The sequence below is a fragment of the Nilaparvata lugens genome, chromosome 4 (assembly GCF_014356525.2).
Source record: "Nilaparvata lugens isolate BPH chromosome 4, ASM1435652v1, whole genome shotgun sequence".
Classification (NCBI taxonomy): Eukaryota; Metazoa; Arthropoda; class Insecta; order Hemiptera; family Delphacidae; genus Nilaparvata; species Nilaparvata lugens.
Genome location: NC_052507.1, coordinates 51423231 through 51440237, shown reverse-complemented (window position 1 = coordinate 51440237; position 17007 = coordinate 51423231). Strand labels below are relative to the sequence as shown.

Here is a 17007-nt window from a genome sequence, read left to right as displayed (position 1 = left end):
TCTACAATTTAAAACATGTTCGGCCTGCAGATTTAATAGGACATGCTTTGATTAATTAGCGAATAATAATTATTAAATAAATTTTTTAAAAATAATCTTAGGGTTTTTAATGAGTCCGTGCCATGCATGGAAGTAAGCTTCCTACATATATCAAATAAATTCATGAAACGTTCTTGTAAACTATATGATAATACTCAACACATTGCGAATTTTCCTTGACTTAAATTTATTTATATAGCGCTTTGACTAATTCCCCAACTCTAATAAAAAGGCCTTTATAAAATGAGCTCGTTTGATCTAACACTCACATTAATGATGTTCTTGACGGTCTTGTAGAATGAATTAACTATTTCCAATAATCAATTATGCAGGTCCTTTTTATCTCGGCTGGGCTCAAGTGTGGTCCAGATTTCTTATAGTTTTCTTTCCATATTACAGATATATTTATGGGAATTGATTACAATTACGAACTCTTCAACAACACTGAGTTCACAGATAAATAAACATTAATTACAAATAGTTCACATTTAAAAAAGGAATTGGCTTGATAATTTTTAAAATTTGAAGGAAGAAAGAACCCTAATTTCCATGTGCATCCTTTCAGAACGAGATCACAAGCCAGAAGAAAGTAGTTTTCAGAAAAATTTTATCTCTTCCTTGAACGATTTGTAAGCTTCTTTCTGATTGGCTTCTAATTTAACAAACTCAATACAATTGGTTGCTTCAGATTCAGGGTTTCTTCCACTTAGTTTTCATATAAATATATGGAGTGATTGTCTTAAACTATTCTGATAAATAAATTGCAATATACGATGCTATCATGTAACATATATTTAATTTTTTATATGAGTTTTGTATACTCTTGATTTTTGTACTTTTTTAGATTGTAATAAATATTTATGCAGCAATAATAGTTGTCCCTATTTATTTACATAAATCTTCCTCAGTATATATAATACATCTTTTGTGAGTAAACTTTATAATTCAACTTGTACTGGTTGATCGAACAATCAGCTGATTCGTTAGGTATTGATTCAAATAACTATCGATTTATTCTAGATCAATTGATTCATTTAAAAGTGTAAACAAATAATTCTAACCTCAAATGTACATGCAAACTTTTATTTTTTATGATCTGTCAATAATAAATAAGCCACTTTATAATTTTTAACTCTGCCAATGGATCCTCATTATTGTTGAATCACAATTATGCATGTTTTTTCTTATCATTTTAGATAATACGATTACTCTTTTATCACTAACAACATTCGATTTTACTTGAGTGGTTCTTTGACTAGGTTATCTTTCTTTTCCATTTTATAATTCTATTAAAGTTCAATAGTTCATTTCAAAAATATTTTGTGGTGCTAAAATACCACGTGACAGTATGTGCAGCGTTGGCCTTCGGCAGTGTGCGTCTGAGGCCAGTGAGCCCCATAAGGGGTTCCCGTGCTAAGGAGACCGGCTGTCGGGGGTCGACAAAGCCTATATATGTCTTAGTGTAGTATGTCAACGCTCGTGCTAAGCAAAGTGTCCCAAGCATGCAGGGGCATGGTCGCAAAGCAAGGGCAGGTAGGGATGCCCCCAATGCGTGGTATGTCGGGTTGTTGAGGTAAGCCTGGTGTATTGTGCAGGCTCCCAATGCTGGCAACAGCTCCTGCTCTTGTGTCTGTGGCATGGGGAAAATATGTTAAATAGTACCCATGCCCAGCACCGAGCAACTTTTCCAGGCCCAGTGGTTGGGGAGCGTGCCTTCTCGGGGCCCCCGCTGGACGTGGCTCTTTACTCCCCTAAAAAGGAGTACTTGAGCCTAGACTAAATTGCCTAGATCCGACCACAATCAAATGCGTGATTCCCAGTGTGGTGGCTAGCTGGATCAGTGGATAAAAATCAATAATGGTCTTACACAGGCGAAACTCATCGGTGAACCAGTCCTGTGTAACTCCCCACGTCTTCTCCAAGAGGGAGATAGGAAGGGCTGTGGAATGTGTCCAACGCCACAGTCGTATGTCAGTCTTGGATTCGGTGCAAATCCGGGCGAGAGTGGCACATGATCCTGGGAGGCGATGAGGTCTGCCTGGTGGGCCTCATGGCCCGTTCCTGTCTGATGACTCTGGGAGAGGGCGAGATAATACCATCAGCCAAACATACCAGGTGCAGCTCTTGTGCCCTATAGAAGACTTACGGCAGCAGCAGGACTTGGTGATCTGATGTGTCAGTAGTCAGGCAAGCGTAATGACGAGCATTGAGTCACATATCTTTTTGTGACTCTGCAATAAGGGGGTTATATATGTCTAAGACATGGGAAAACCCTCCTGGTCTGTTTAGCTGGTTTGCCAGCTTACAGTACCAAACCCCAACTCCCGAAAAGCGTGTCCATGGTACTGATTGGTGGGTCTTGAAGCCTACCAAAGGTTGATAGCGCTGATCGGTTGAGGCTTCACGCAGTCTGTAAAGTTGGTGTCGATTATAGCAGGAGATATATTATAGAGCCATCGATATTACAATACCGATCATATTCGTCATCAACATACATGATATACCAGATATAATATTATTAAAATGATTGATTGCATATGCATTATGCCATAATGCAAAATGATGGGACAAATAAAAAATTGTAGAAGAAGAAGAAGAGGAAGAAGAAGAAGAAGAAGAAGAAGAAGAAGAAGAAAAAGAGGAAGAAGAATTTCAAAGTGGCATGCTATTGATAATATTATCACCATTTCATCAATAAGATCGGATTAATTATCAATATTCCAATTATTTATATGAATATATTGTTGACATGTAACCTGGAGCTTCCTTGATAGAGTTCTCTCTCGAGTTGTTATCTGAACCTGAACGAGCTGTCACCTGCTAGTGCAGTTACTCAATACGGTACAAGAAAATTCCTATCTTTGATAAAAATTCCTAATCAAGCAAATTCTTTGGTTCCAAAAGAACAAGGTATTCATTGGTGTTTGTCACTAATTCTTTGGTGTTTGTTTCTTTGGGTAATGACTCTCATATAAATATTTCATCCAATATTGAACGATTGAATGAAATAATGAGTAGATGGATAGGATTCATAATGAATACTTTTATATAATTCGAACCTCAATTCCGTAAGGAGACAAAATTTTGGAATTCAAGGGACCACGGGAAATATTCTTGAGAGTTATCATAACTGCAAGTTCAAATGATCTAGAGAGAGGTAGGAATCATATCACAGAATACTAGGCTAAACACCATACACCACCATCCCAGAAACTAGACAACTCAATGACAGGTGAATTCCTTTCACTATTCCACTTTTGCTTGCTTATGTTTGATTGCAGGCATGTCCTTCTAATCAGAGAAACAACCAATCACAAAGTGATGGAAGCGACATGAAGTAAGAAGACAAAAAAGGGGTTTAAAATCTGATTAGTTTAAATTTTAGCATGTCTGTTCAGTTCTTATCAATGGATTTCATCACATTGGTTCCATCACATGGATTTCATCTTGATATTCTACAATGATTTGTTGCTTCTCCGCAGTCTCCATCACCTCCTTTGACAGTTATCATCCTCAATCTAATCTCAAATGAATAAATTATGTCTTCATAAATGAGATTCACTCACACTATTCCTTGGAAAATAGTCTCAAGACTTCTCATTCAACCAATTCTGACAGTTTAAAGTGAATGAATATCACTATAGCAATGTCAACTATCACTCATGTAAGTTCTCAACATGCTATAAGAGTCTATTATACATTATACTATTTTTTCACTTTTGGAATGATGAGTTTTGTTTTAAAAACTTTGAAGTGAGTGTATCAGAAACACATTTCATTGATTCCAAATATATTCTCTGTAGGATATATCCTATATGAAGAATTGGAGAACTGAGCCTAGTGAGAAGTGAGTGGGTAGCAGATACAGTAATACAGCGAGGATGAACTGCGTTCGAGGCAGTTCGTGTCAGAATGTAATTACTGCCGCAGTCTCTGACACTGAATCTTTGAGAATGTAATTTCAGCTCTTTTAATGTGACACGTGACCTTGGCAAGGTTACTTACTTCTCAGACGAGATGGAACTTGAATGAATGACTTCTCAATTCAGCAACAGAGCTGTTTCCAGATGAAATTCATCATTACAAATCAATCAATGCCATGATAATATGTATACTTGAAACAACAATACAATAAAAAGTGTTTCTATTTTGTATGATTATTGTCAATTTAGTATCATTCACATTTTCTGTCCCATCGTACCGTGACGTTACGTCCCAGAATGTGAGTGTGAGAGCTGTTGTCAGGTCTGGCTGCAACTGTTTACAACGTTGATGGAAAGATACAATTTTCAAGATGTTCGATGTTCTTGAACAGGGTAGTTGACCGAGCGAAGTGAGGTCTAAGATTCAAGTCGACAGTTTGGCATTTCTCTAAATGTTTAAATGCTTAAATGTATAAATGTTTAAATGTTTAAATGTTTAAATGTTTAAATGTTTAAATGTTTAAATGTTTAATGTTTAAATGTTTAAATGTTTTAAATGTTTAAATGTTTAAATGTTTAAATGTTTAAATGTTTAATGTTAAATGTTTAAATGTTTAAATGTTAATGTTTAAATGTTTAAATGTTTAAATGTTAAATGTTTAAATGTTTTAATGTTTAAATGTTAAATGTTTAAATGTTTAAATGTTTAAATGTTTAAATGTTTAAATGTTTAAATGTTTAAATGTTTAAATGTTTATGTTTAAATGTTTAAATGTTTAAATGTTTAAATGTTTAATGTTTAAATGTTTAAATGTTAAATGTTTAAATGTTTAAATGTTTAAATGTTTAATGTTTAAATGTTTAAATGTTTAAATGTTTAATGTTTAAATGTTTAATGTTTAAATGTTTAAATGTTTAAATGTTTAAATGTTTAAATGTTTAAATGTTTAATGTTTAAATGTTTAAATGTTTAAATGTTTAAATGTTTAAATGTTTAAATTTTAAATGTTTAAATGTTTAAATGTTTAAATGTTTAATGTTTAATGTTTAAATGTTTAAATGTTAAATGTTTAAATGTTGAATGTTTAAATGTTAAATGTTTAAATGTTTAAATGTTTAAATGTTTAAATGTTCAAATGTTCAAAAGTTTAAATGTTTAAATGTTTAAATGTTGTCACGTGGTACTTTATTACCATCAAATATTTTGAAATGAACCAATGAATTTTAATAGAATTATAAAATGGAAAGGATGTTAGACCTAGTCAAAGGATCAATCAACTTAAATCAAATATTATTAGCGATTAAGAGTAATAGTATTATCAAAAACGATAAGAAAACATGTATAATTGTGATTCTACAACTATGAGAATCCATTGGCAAGATTAAAAATTATAAAGCGGCTTACTTATTATTGGCGGATTATAAAAAATAAAAGTCTGCATGTACGTTGAGGTTAGAATTATTTGTTTACATTTTTGAAAAGAATCAGTCAATCTTGAATAAATCGATAATTATTGGAATCAATACTGAGCGAATCAGCTGATCATTCGATCAACCAGTATAATAGGTTGAATTATATAAAATTTACTCACAAAGGATATATTATATATACTAAGGAAGGTTGATGTGTAGAAATACGGACAACTATTATTTCTATATAAATATTTATTATAATCTAAAAAGCACAAAAATCCAGAGTATACCAAACTCATATAAAAAAACTAAATGTATAGGCTATTGTTTATTAACATTGTATATCGAGATTTATTTATGAAATTAATTCAAGATAAACACTCCATATATTTGTATAAATACTTTTTATTTAAATTTTTTCTATTATAAAGTTGAAGAAGCCCTGATTCTGAGGCAACCAATTGTATTGAATCTATTAAATTGAAGACCAATCAGAGAGAAGCTTACAAAATTGTTCTAGGAAGAGATAAATTTTTCTGAAAACCTCTTTCTTCTGGCTTAAGATCTTGACCTGAGAGGATGCACATGGAGTTTAGGGTTCTTTCTTCCTTTTAAATTTTAAAAATTACCAAGCCAACCCCTTTTTTAAATGTGAAATATTTGTATTAAATGTTAAATTATCTGTGAACTCAGTGTTGTTAAAGAGTTCGTAATTTACAATCAATTTCCATAAATATATCTTTAATTCGGAGAGAAATCTATAAGAAATCTGGACCACACGTTAGCCCAGCAGAGACGAAAGAGACCTGCCTAATTAATTATTGGAAATAATTAATTCAATCCACGAGACCGTCAAGAACTTCATGAATGTGAGTGATAAGTCAAACGAGCTCGTTTTAGGTTTTCTACGTATAGTGGGGAAATTAATTAAAAGCGCTATTCAAATTAACTTAAATTAAAGGAAAAGTCACAACGTGTTGAGTGATATCACGTCCTGTGATAATTGTTCAGATTTTAGAAAAGAATTTACTTAAAGAAAATTATAGATATAAGAAAATTTTATATATATTGAAAAATTATAGATATCGAATATTTTATATACACTGTTTTATGGGAATATATTTTGTGTTTTATGTCAGCATACAAAATCATAGAACTTTTTATTATATCCTAATTCATCTCATGATATACAGTTTGAGCTGTTTTAGTACCAATAAGTGTTCAGCAGCGCATAAAATTATTGAATCAAGTAATATTGTTCTTAGGCTATTAAGAGCACTCAGTATTTATCATCCTTTGATGATAATCACTTTAATCTGCCAGAACAAGTATACTGAAAACTATATTAATAAGGTTCCAGTTATATCATATTATAAGGATCCAGAGAGCTTCAAGAACTGGCGTTGTAAGTTCTAAGGAATTTTGGAAGGATAAATTGGTGAATACCTGTATTCATGACGAGCGTTTTAAGAATCAACTAGAAAAAACTATAGTTGGTCTTTATTATTCTCTAGTGGGTACATGGTTACTGATAATCAGTCATCAAATATTCTTTTAATTTCCTCACTGGTATTCTTCAAGAACTTCATAGAAGCAGCGGTAAGAATTATTAATCACCGGTCATTGAACTTTATGGTAATTAATTGTATTTGGAAAATTCATGTATCTACCACTGAGCTAGAGCTGAGGTTTGAACCCAGTAATTTTGCGAGTCGGACGGCCTTAATTTTTTGTGAATTTATTCGCAAAAGAGGGAATTTGGCGACTGCTCTTATAAATATCAAGAACATCGTATCATCTGTAAAGGATTTGAGATTTACCACCTTACACAATTATAGCTTCATAACGTGGGACTCTATCATAAGAGATAACCCTCCAAGGAGCACAACTTCACAATGTTTAAATGTTTAAATGTTTAAATGTGTTTAAATGTTTAAATATTTAAATGTTTAAATGTTTAAATGTTTAAATGTTTAAATGTTTAAATGTTTAAATGTTTAAATGTTTAAATGTTTAAATGTTTAAATGTTTAAATGTTTAAATGTTTAAATGTTTAAATGTTTAAATGTTTAAATGTTTAAATATTTCAATGTTTAAATGTTTGAATGTTCAAATGTTTGAATGTTCAAATGTTTAAATATTTGAATGTTTAAATGTTAAAATGTTTATATGTTGCGCATTTACGGTTAAACGCGGTAATAGATTTTCATGAAATTTGACAGGTATGTTCCTTTTTTAATTGCGCGTCGACGTATATACAAGGTATTTTGGAAATTCCGCATTTCAAGGATAGTATAAAAGGAAAAAGGAGCCTCCTTCATACGCCAATATTAGAGTAAAAATCAGACTATAGAATTATTCATCATAAATCAGCTAACAAGTGATTACACAGATGTGTGGAGAAGCCAGTCTATTGCTGTATTTCCATAAGGTCTATAGTTTCAATCAGGTACTTGTGGATGAGAATACTGCGTGAGGTCTACTGTCCACAGAACTACTAGTGAATTATGGTCAACTGTCTACTAACGTTGATGGAAAGATACATTTTCAAGTTGTTCGATGTTTTTGAACGGGTAGTATTATAGTCCACTAGACAGCTGATTTTCGATGAATAATTCTATAGTCTGATTTTTACGGTAATATTGGCGTATGAAGGAGTCTCCTTTTTCCTTTTATATTATCCTTGAAATGAAAAATTTCCAAAAACCTTGTATATACGTCGACGCGCACTTTAAAAAGGAACATACCTGTCAAATTTCATGAAAATCTATTACCGCGTTTCGCTGTAAATGCACAACATATAAACATTAAGAGAAATACCAAACCGTCGACTTGAATCTTAGACCTCACTTCGCTCGGTCAATTGAATTACATTTTACATTTATTATTAAATTACAATTTTCAAGTAAATTATTAGTGTAATAGACCAGTAATAGACCTGTAATAGATTATTACTGTAAATGCAACGAAATTACTTGAATAAAATATTTTTCTATACATATAATATGAACAAACAATTCTCGAAATAGGAGGAAAATTAAAAGAGCTGGGAAAAATAAGATTAGTAGACAGAATATTATGCAGCTTATGGTTTGAAAGAAATTGGGACATACCGATAACAAACTTTTATCAAATACCAAACAAAGAATAATTATCGAACAGACAACTAATGATGTCTCTCATCAAATAGACCATATATGAATAAAAATGAGATTTTATGATTAGGTATAACAAGATCGATGATACGGAATGTGATTGTGTTAGTCAGGAGATTTTGATTATGCATCATAACTTTAGTTTATGAGCTATTGTCATGTTATCTCTTTTCCATGTCGTTTATATGATATTTTATGTTTGTTTGTGAAATAAATGGATTGATTGATTGATATTCTCTCATTGGTTTGCTCCTGCATTGGTGTGATGTTTTGACGATGAAATTGTACCTCTCTTGGGGTTGGTTTGTGATTGGTTGAATATGAATTTCTTACTCATCTTCCATTGACTGCAGAAATAGTTTTCCATTTTTGTAGATACACGCCGCAGAAAAAAAAAATATCACATGGATATCATCGCCCCATGACACACGTACGGATGATTTCATTATCGCTGGTTTCGTCTGCCTTGATTAATTTCTCTTAAATATTTGTTTTTCATCTCGTATTTTGAATCTGTCTGTTCTCTTCCTGTATCTCCATACAGAAAAAATAATGTTTTCTTCCCCGATATTCAATAAATTACTCATTACTTATACAATTTAACTACGATTTCTTGGCATGTCCACTTTTTGCAACGTTTGACTGTTTTGTTCGATTCTTCTTAATATATCGGCACCAAGCTTTTCCGATTTCATTTCCTCTTTAACGTGTCGTACCCAGGCAATGGTTTAGAATCCCTAGAAGGAATGCTATGTGAGATTTGAACTATAAGATGTGTACCGATGTGAATAAATGAGAGATTCCATTTGTTCAAATATTTATATATAATAATTATTAAGTTTTAATAGCTATCATATAAAATGCCATCGTGACTTGTGATACATATTGGAACCCTATGATTATGAATGATTGACAAGTTACTTTCTTACATTAAAGGATCGACAACATTAGCAGACTTTCATAAGACTTTTAATCTTGGTACTGCTTTTGGGAGAGATTGAACGTGAACTTCATTCCATCTACAATAAGCTCCGAATTACCAGATCGCTATTCACAAGCTCAACAAGTTGTTTTTAAGCCGCTTAATATACAGTTTGATTGCACTCTAATAAGCTCATAAAATAAACGTCCGATGTAGCATTTCAACACCATGAGAAGCTGTGTCAAGGCTATTTCAATGCACTGTAAATAATAAATCTATATGATAAGAGAGAGTAGGGTTGTGTTTGTTCGTGTGTTTGGTTGTTCGTGTGTTCGTTTGTTCGCATCAAAACATGTCAACTTGTGGATTGCATACCGGAAAAACGGGAATGAAAACTCCAAATTTTGCACACAGATTCTAAAAATAAGTTATCAATCTCGTGCACCTGGAAGCCCAAATTTCAAATTTCCTTCTAGATTTTTCTGAATTAATTTTAAAATTTCATCAATGGTACATACGATTTCATAAAAAATCACCAGATCATATGGTCGAAATTAAAAAAGGAACATCTGTTTCTATTATTGCTTTCTACCTGATACCACTTAACCTCAATAATATTGTTTTGATAATTGATAAATATTTTCAATAATGATGATAATATTTTTATTATAAATATAATAATAGTATTGTTTTGATAATTAATGAATGTTTTCATTTTCACAAACTCTTTATAATAATATGGTGAATGTGAAACAGCTGCATCAAAGAAATTATCTCAAAAACATCTGTTTAGAAAAAACATAGTTTTGAAACTTTGTTTTCCTGATGCAAGTTAGGTGCGTACAGATTTACGCACTGCAAACATGAGCAATTCACTTTCAATAAGCTGATGCCAAGCTTTTTATGTCTGTATCTTACCGTTTCTGTAAGAAACATATATAATCAGCTAATTAAAAGTGAATTACTCATGTTTGCGGTGCGTGTATATCTGTACGCACCTTTAGGCCTAGCATGGATTATTAATTTTTGAGCTAGAACAGTTTTTTGAGACAAAGTTCTTAATAAACGTCTACAGTTTCATCAATGCTGTATCGGCAATATGAAAACGCATGCATTTAATATGTCTTTGAATAAAGGTGTTGATATTTACATAAATAAATTATTCTCTTCCATTTTCATTTAATTAAAATTTAAAAATTATTCGAGCCCTGATAGAATGACTGACTCACTGTACAGTCAGTCGAAAAATTTAATATTGGAGTGAGGGGTATTTTGGCAAGCTGAGCAAAAAAAAAAATAAGGTCATATGCACCTTTTCGTTATATTTTCAAATGAAAAATGAGTTTTGTGGGTTGTCAAAATTCCCGCTGAAAGGGAAACTATTCAACTTATTCTATCTTTTAGTAAAATAACAATGATCCATCTATTATCCTCTATACTATAATACACGTATACAGGTGTAAATTATAGGAAAACTATGTTGGACGCATCATCACGTCTGAAGTACTGGACTGATTAACTTGAAATTCTGCATATAGATTCTTGCTTAACCGAGGATGGTTATAAACCTATTTTAAATTCTTCAAGATTTGATTTCATAAAGTTTTCAGTTTGTCAAGTTTTCAATTATTTGTCATGCTTTCAGTTGTAAGGAAGCAGCAGAACATTTCTCTTAAACACTTACACACGTGTAGAGGGTAGGAAAATTATGTTTGACGCATCATCACGTCTGAACTACTGGACTGATTTACTTGAAATGCTGCTTATAAATTCTTAATCAACCAAGGATTCTTATAGGCCTATTTTCATCAATTCTTCTATATTTCACTACGTCAAGTTTCAAAATAGACCCTTGCGAAGTACGGGTTACCTGCTAGTATAAAATTAATAATTCTAAGGATTGACAGTTCCTGAGATTTGGAAAAAACTGTGTCAATGCTATGTTGCATGCAGGGAACAGTATGTATGGAATGATTTTAATTCTCTATAAATGAAAATAGATGTTATAATTATAATTATATTATTTGTGCATTTAATGAGAGATAATTTTACAGGAGGCAACTTGTATAACAAGTTGTATTAATATGCATTAACTATTTATAATGCATTTTTTGCATCCTTGGAGGAATTAAAATCTAATTAGACCCTATGAGTCTCAATAGCTCCTCACATGATCTTATATGTAGGCCTACTCTATGAATAAAATATTTGGAATATCTTATAAGTATCCTTTGATGAAGAATGAGATATATTATATATAATGAAGTATATTTAGAAGCAAAAATTCGAATAAAAACAAAGTTCTCCAAGTAGGCTTCATTCATCCATCCATTCCATAATCTACTTGGAAGGTGCAGAGAATATTTTATAGTGATAGGAGAACAGAAGCAGCAATGCAGAGAGATGGAGGCCTTTATAGAGTTTATAAATAAACTTTGCTTATTTGTGTGAGCGCTAGTACGAGTCTGAGAGAGTGCTAGTGTGAGCCACAATGAGTGAGAGAGAGTGAGAGTGAGAAAGAGAGAGAGCGAGAGTGAGTGTGAAGGTGGGTGTGTGATAGAGAGAGCGTTAACCAGGTGAGCTTCGCGGTAAGCTCCTCATCGTATTAGCAATTTAATATTTGGAAGGGGTTCAAATAGTTGGGGATGAGTGAAGACGAAAGAACTTAGAAATCGTAGTTTGACTTGTGCGCAAGCTCTGTGCATGAATGTGATTTGCGCTTACAGACAGGAAACGCAAAGGAGACGTTGCAGTTCGATGTACATTCAAGGGCGAAAATTATTTTCCGAAAATGGGTAGTAATTTGATGATGTCAGTCAGTTATTCGTGTAATTGAAACCCACTATCGTTTGGAATACACCAATAATAGTAATCCTTGTTGAAATACGTTGAATCGTGCTGGCTACGACCTTCATTTCTTCATTTTATTGTAATTCTTTGTTTCGATTTCTTTATTACCTCTGTATACTTTGTATTGTATTTGTAATTTTTGCTAACAACGTGGTTAAGTGGTTGAGTGGACATTACTGTCAAAAATTCGCCACATTAACAAATAATAAAAAAATCATTCTATTTTTTTCTATTTCTAATGGGTTGTCAACTGCTGGGCAAAAAGGAAACCATTGGTAATCTTATGGGAGTGCTCATTTATTTTCATTTCATCAATATGTGATTACTTCCATGAGAACTAATGGTTTTTTCCTGTCCAACAGGGTAGAAATAAATTTGGAATTACGACTTAACTGTGCTGTATAGCCTCGTATAAACTGAAACCAAATATCTGGAGCGCTTGGCTTCAATAATTCAAGCCAGAAAACACAAGTTTCATTATTTTATTGTCCACAGGGTAAGGATATTGCAGTGTCTGCAATGAGAATGGTGTTGTTTAAAGATTATTCTAGTTAAATTTAATGTGTATAGTGAGACACGCAACTAATATGAGACGGGGTCCAAAGGTCAGAAAGGTAAGAATCCTTCCAATCTAAACATTAAACGCGTTTCTATTTTATTAGAGAACATCTCTGATAGCAATGTTCAATTTCACATTTATTTGTTCATCAGTCGTTTCTTCTCAATCAATGTAGTAGAACCGGGGTGAAATTGTTCAATAATTGTTTCAACCAACATGTTTGTCAAACTTTTCTCAGTCAGAACCCAGCTTCAATACAGTTTTTAAAAGTTCTGGATAAATGCTAAATAAAGTTGTATTATTATTATAGAAGTACGCATTAAAGTCGCAAACATAAATTGGTATGATTCTTGAATCAGCGTACATTAGGAGCTTCCTGGCTGCAAGCGTTTGAACATTGTGAAGAGGCATGGCAACGAGTTTTGTTGTGGCGCGCTCCCTCACAACGACACGTCAGGCCATCAGACGTCAGTATGCGGCTGTAACTTTGCACGTGTATCGCCACATCGCAGGCAAAGTCGATTTCCCCACCAAAAACAATAATTTGCGACGGAAAACTTTGTGGATGGGGCTGCTGCAAATGTGCTGACCCCACGCTCAGTCAGCGTTTCGCAACACCGCTAGGCTTTAAACTTCCAAGTGCAATTAATTGACCAACCACATGCACCAAACAAAACAGGTCAGTTCCATTTCGAAGCTGAACCCATTAAAGATTTTCGGAGCACTGATTGACGTGTGATACACAATAGGAAAGCTTAGACTGCACTAGCCAGGCCAAGACCTCGTACTTTTGAACTCTTGAATAACAATTTGAAAATGCATGCTTGTCAAATTAATTTTTTCCTCAGGCTGAACTCGATCCACACTCACAAATGTTCGAAATTCTTGTTTGAAGAGTGTAGACAATTTTGAGCATATTTGAACAGTTTGCCTGTTGTTGCTAAGAGCATAAATTTCTTGTCTGCACTCTTTAAAATTTTCTTCCCTTGTATCCCTTGACAAACATGTATGTCGAACATTTGTTTTTGAACAGTTGTTTGTTTTTGCTGAACAGTGCTTTTGTATTTGGGGTGGAAAGAGCTGTAGATATTTGTCATAGCTTCATGTTGAACTCAGGTCTAGATTTTATTTCTTAGTTAATCCAAAAATGGTGTGTAAAAAGTTATCATTCACGTGATAACTTGAAACTCAAATTGGAAAATGAATGTCTCGAAATGAGTTTGGCAATACCACTCTACACTACTACAAATTCAAAAGAATCGATGGAATTTGAAAAAAAACTATAGTATTACACCACTACCTCCTCCACTATCTCCTGGTAGTGATTACCCCGGGTAGAAAACACAATAACAGCTTGAAGGATACGCGAAAATTTACAGCTGTTCTGTTCCTACTTTTGTAAATTCATTCATCACTCACTACGTATTTTTTCAAAAATTTACTTCCTACTTCCTACATCCCAGTTCTGTAAATTCATTCATCACTCACTTTCTAGTTACTTCAATCAATCAGCAGTTTATTTTTCAACCAATCAGTTCAAGCTTATTCCTTGTGGTAGTAAGCTCCGTTTATATTCAATTGCTTGTGATAGATTTGCAATCCAACCATTAAAAATGACAAATGATGTTTCATAATTTTTATCTGATAGATTTGAATTGTTCGGGTCCTATTTCCAGTAAATATGAACGAAAATAACTAACTTAGTTTTTAAGATTTGTCTCACAAACAGAAGTTATTGAAAAAGCCCTTGAAAATTCCCAAAGTGAGAAATCAATAGGAGCTTCAATTGAAAACCTATCATGATAAAAAAAGCAAAGAAACTGAAGTATTGTTCTTCATCAACTCCAGTTTTCATTTCAGATAGTTTCTTTCGCAGTCAATATTTAATCATGAAATACCGATAACAAATTCCAATTGATGCAATGAACCGAAGTATTCCACTATTACAGCTAATTATAATTCGATTATCTAAATTCTTATTCCTTGGAAATAAAAATGTGGGGAATGCACACACATTCATAATGCTCATCACTCATATTACATGCTTTACTTGTATACTAGCTTGTTTCGCATATTATAATATTATTCTTCATGAGAATCAAACTTAATTGTGAATTAAACTGTTTCTTTAAAAAGATTGTCGAAAAATAGTTCGACATAGTATATAAAAAACTTGAGGCTAACTTGGGTCCCCGTACACGACATGAAAATGGGACAATAGTGTATTCTATCAAGTACAAAAACTGCTACTTTGAAGTAACGGTGCAGAGTGTATGAATAACAGATTGGTGTTTGTGTGCACTATTTTCTGTGTATAAAAAGATAGCAAAACAAAAATACCGGCAACACCGCATAGAGTTCATGTGTAGGCTGTTAGCATACCATGAATAATTAATTAATTCTTTTGTCACATGACCCACGAGAAAGTCGTGGGGCGTTGGAGTGTTGGTTGCGAGGGGAGAGAGGGCAAATCAGGGAGAATATTGCCTTGGAAAGGGTTGAAACGAGAATAGAGTGAGACGGCGAATAGGGGAATGAGTAGCAATGACGGAGAGGAAGTGAAAAAGATTGAAGAATAGAAGATGGTGTGATGCAGCAGTATAGTGAATAGATAAAGAGAATGTGATGCAGCAGTATAGTAAATAGATAAAGAGAATGAAAACGTGGAAGACATAATACGGAGAATGTCTCCCTCGAAGTCTAGCTCCTTCGAATTTTCAGATAATCTGGTAGTAGTAGTGAATGGAAATCAGAGGGTGTTTTGAAGTATGAAGCTCACAAAGACGGGCTTAGCTTGTGATGAGTTGCTCTGTGTTGTTTGCACATCAGTAGATTCCTATCTATTTTTCAATTTCTAGACTTTTTCACTCAGATGCTAAACAACTTAGAAAATAGACATTTCCTCAATATTTTTCAATGTTTAAATTGTCTATAACATTGATCAGTACATTTTTTTTCTAACGATGCTCATGATAACATAGTGAATTTCTCCTGAATTTTGAATTGATTGCTTACAAACATTTTTAATAATTCAAATTAATACTCTGTTCGCCAATGACAAGGGCAGACAGTTTAGCATTAGAAACCATGGACATGAACAAGATAATGAAAACTGATGCCAAGTCTATTCTAAATGAACAAACTTCAAGCCAGTAAAACACTCGTAATGACCCACTGATTTAGTTTCATCACTGATTTACTGTTTCATCAATGATTTAGTAGTTTTCATTTACTTTTTATTATACTTTCGGATTCAACCTTGAATTCCTCCTTAATTAATGCACATTTTCTACCTTTGTAGTTGTTTTTGGTTTTGTATTTTTGTGTGCTGCCTTTAATGATGTATATAACTTCATTCTCATATCAATTTTATTTTATTTGGTTTTGTTAGTTTCTTTATGTGTTGTTGTTCAATAGTTCTCTCTTCTCATGCCCATATTTGGAAAACTGTAGGGCTGTCTTGTCTCGGCCAATGACAGAGCTCAACCTCGATTGGTTAACAACATCACTCACATGATATTCTATTCTGCTGCTTATGTTTAAGCTTTCAGTTCACTATAGTGATTGATAGTTGTGTAACAACCGAAACTAGTTCCTCAATTTTCTGTTCTACCAAACATAAGTATATTTTTCCACTTCCTTCTAAACTCTAAATCATGAATCTCTATTGATAATTTGAGTGAGATATTAAGTGTAGAGATTATAAATCTCAGTTCTGTCGAAAATGAGTTAGGCCTACTACTTTAATAGAGGCATGCTACTCAGTTTATTGGATAAGTTCGATATATTTTTTAAGTCCTGGGAATGGACATCAGTCTGCTAAAGAGAAATTGGATCAAAATAAGGATAAATTGAACAGAACGGCATCAGTTTTCATTTTGCAACTTGTATATGACTTGACATCTTGCAATCACACACACACACACACACACACATATATATATATATATATATATATATATATATAATATATATATATATATATATATATTTCCTCTTGCAATAGAAATCAAGTGGAAATATATTACACGAACAGTGTAAAACGTCTGAAAGACTGTTCAACGAAGAAGATTATCAATTTTTGAGTAGAGCTGTCGAGGGGTTGTCCTGAATCAATCAAATCCACTCTTGTGGAAGACGAATCTA

The 17007-nt window shown here is 32.9% G+C and overlaps 1 protein-coding gene across 1 annotated transcript in view; it reads left to right on the top strand.

Annotated features, from left to right (window-relative positions):
* The first annotated feature begins 13282 nt into the window (after positions 1-13282).
* The window catches only part of LOC111061876, a 52388-nt gene continuing 48663 nt past the window's right edge, over positions 13283-17007 (top strand). The window contains exon 1 of the mRNA XM_022349573.2: positions 13283-13540. The gene's annotated coding sequence lies outside the window, so the exon portion shown is untranslated. The remainder of the gene's footprint in view (positions 13541-17007) is intronic.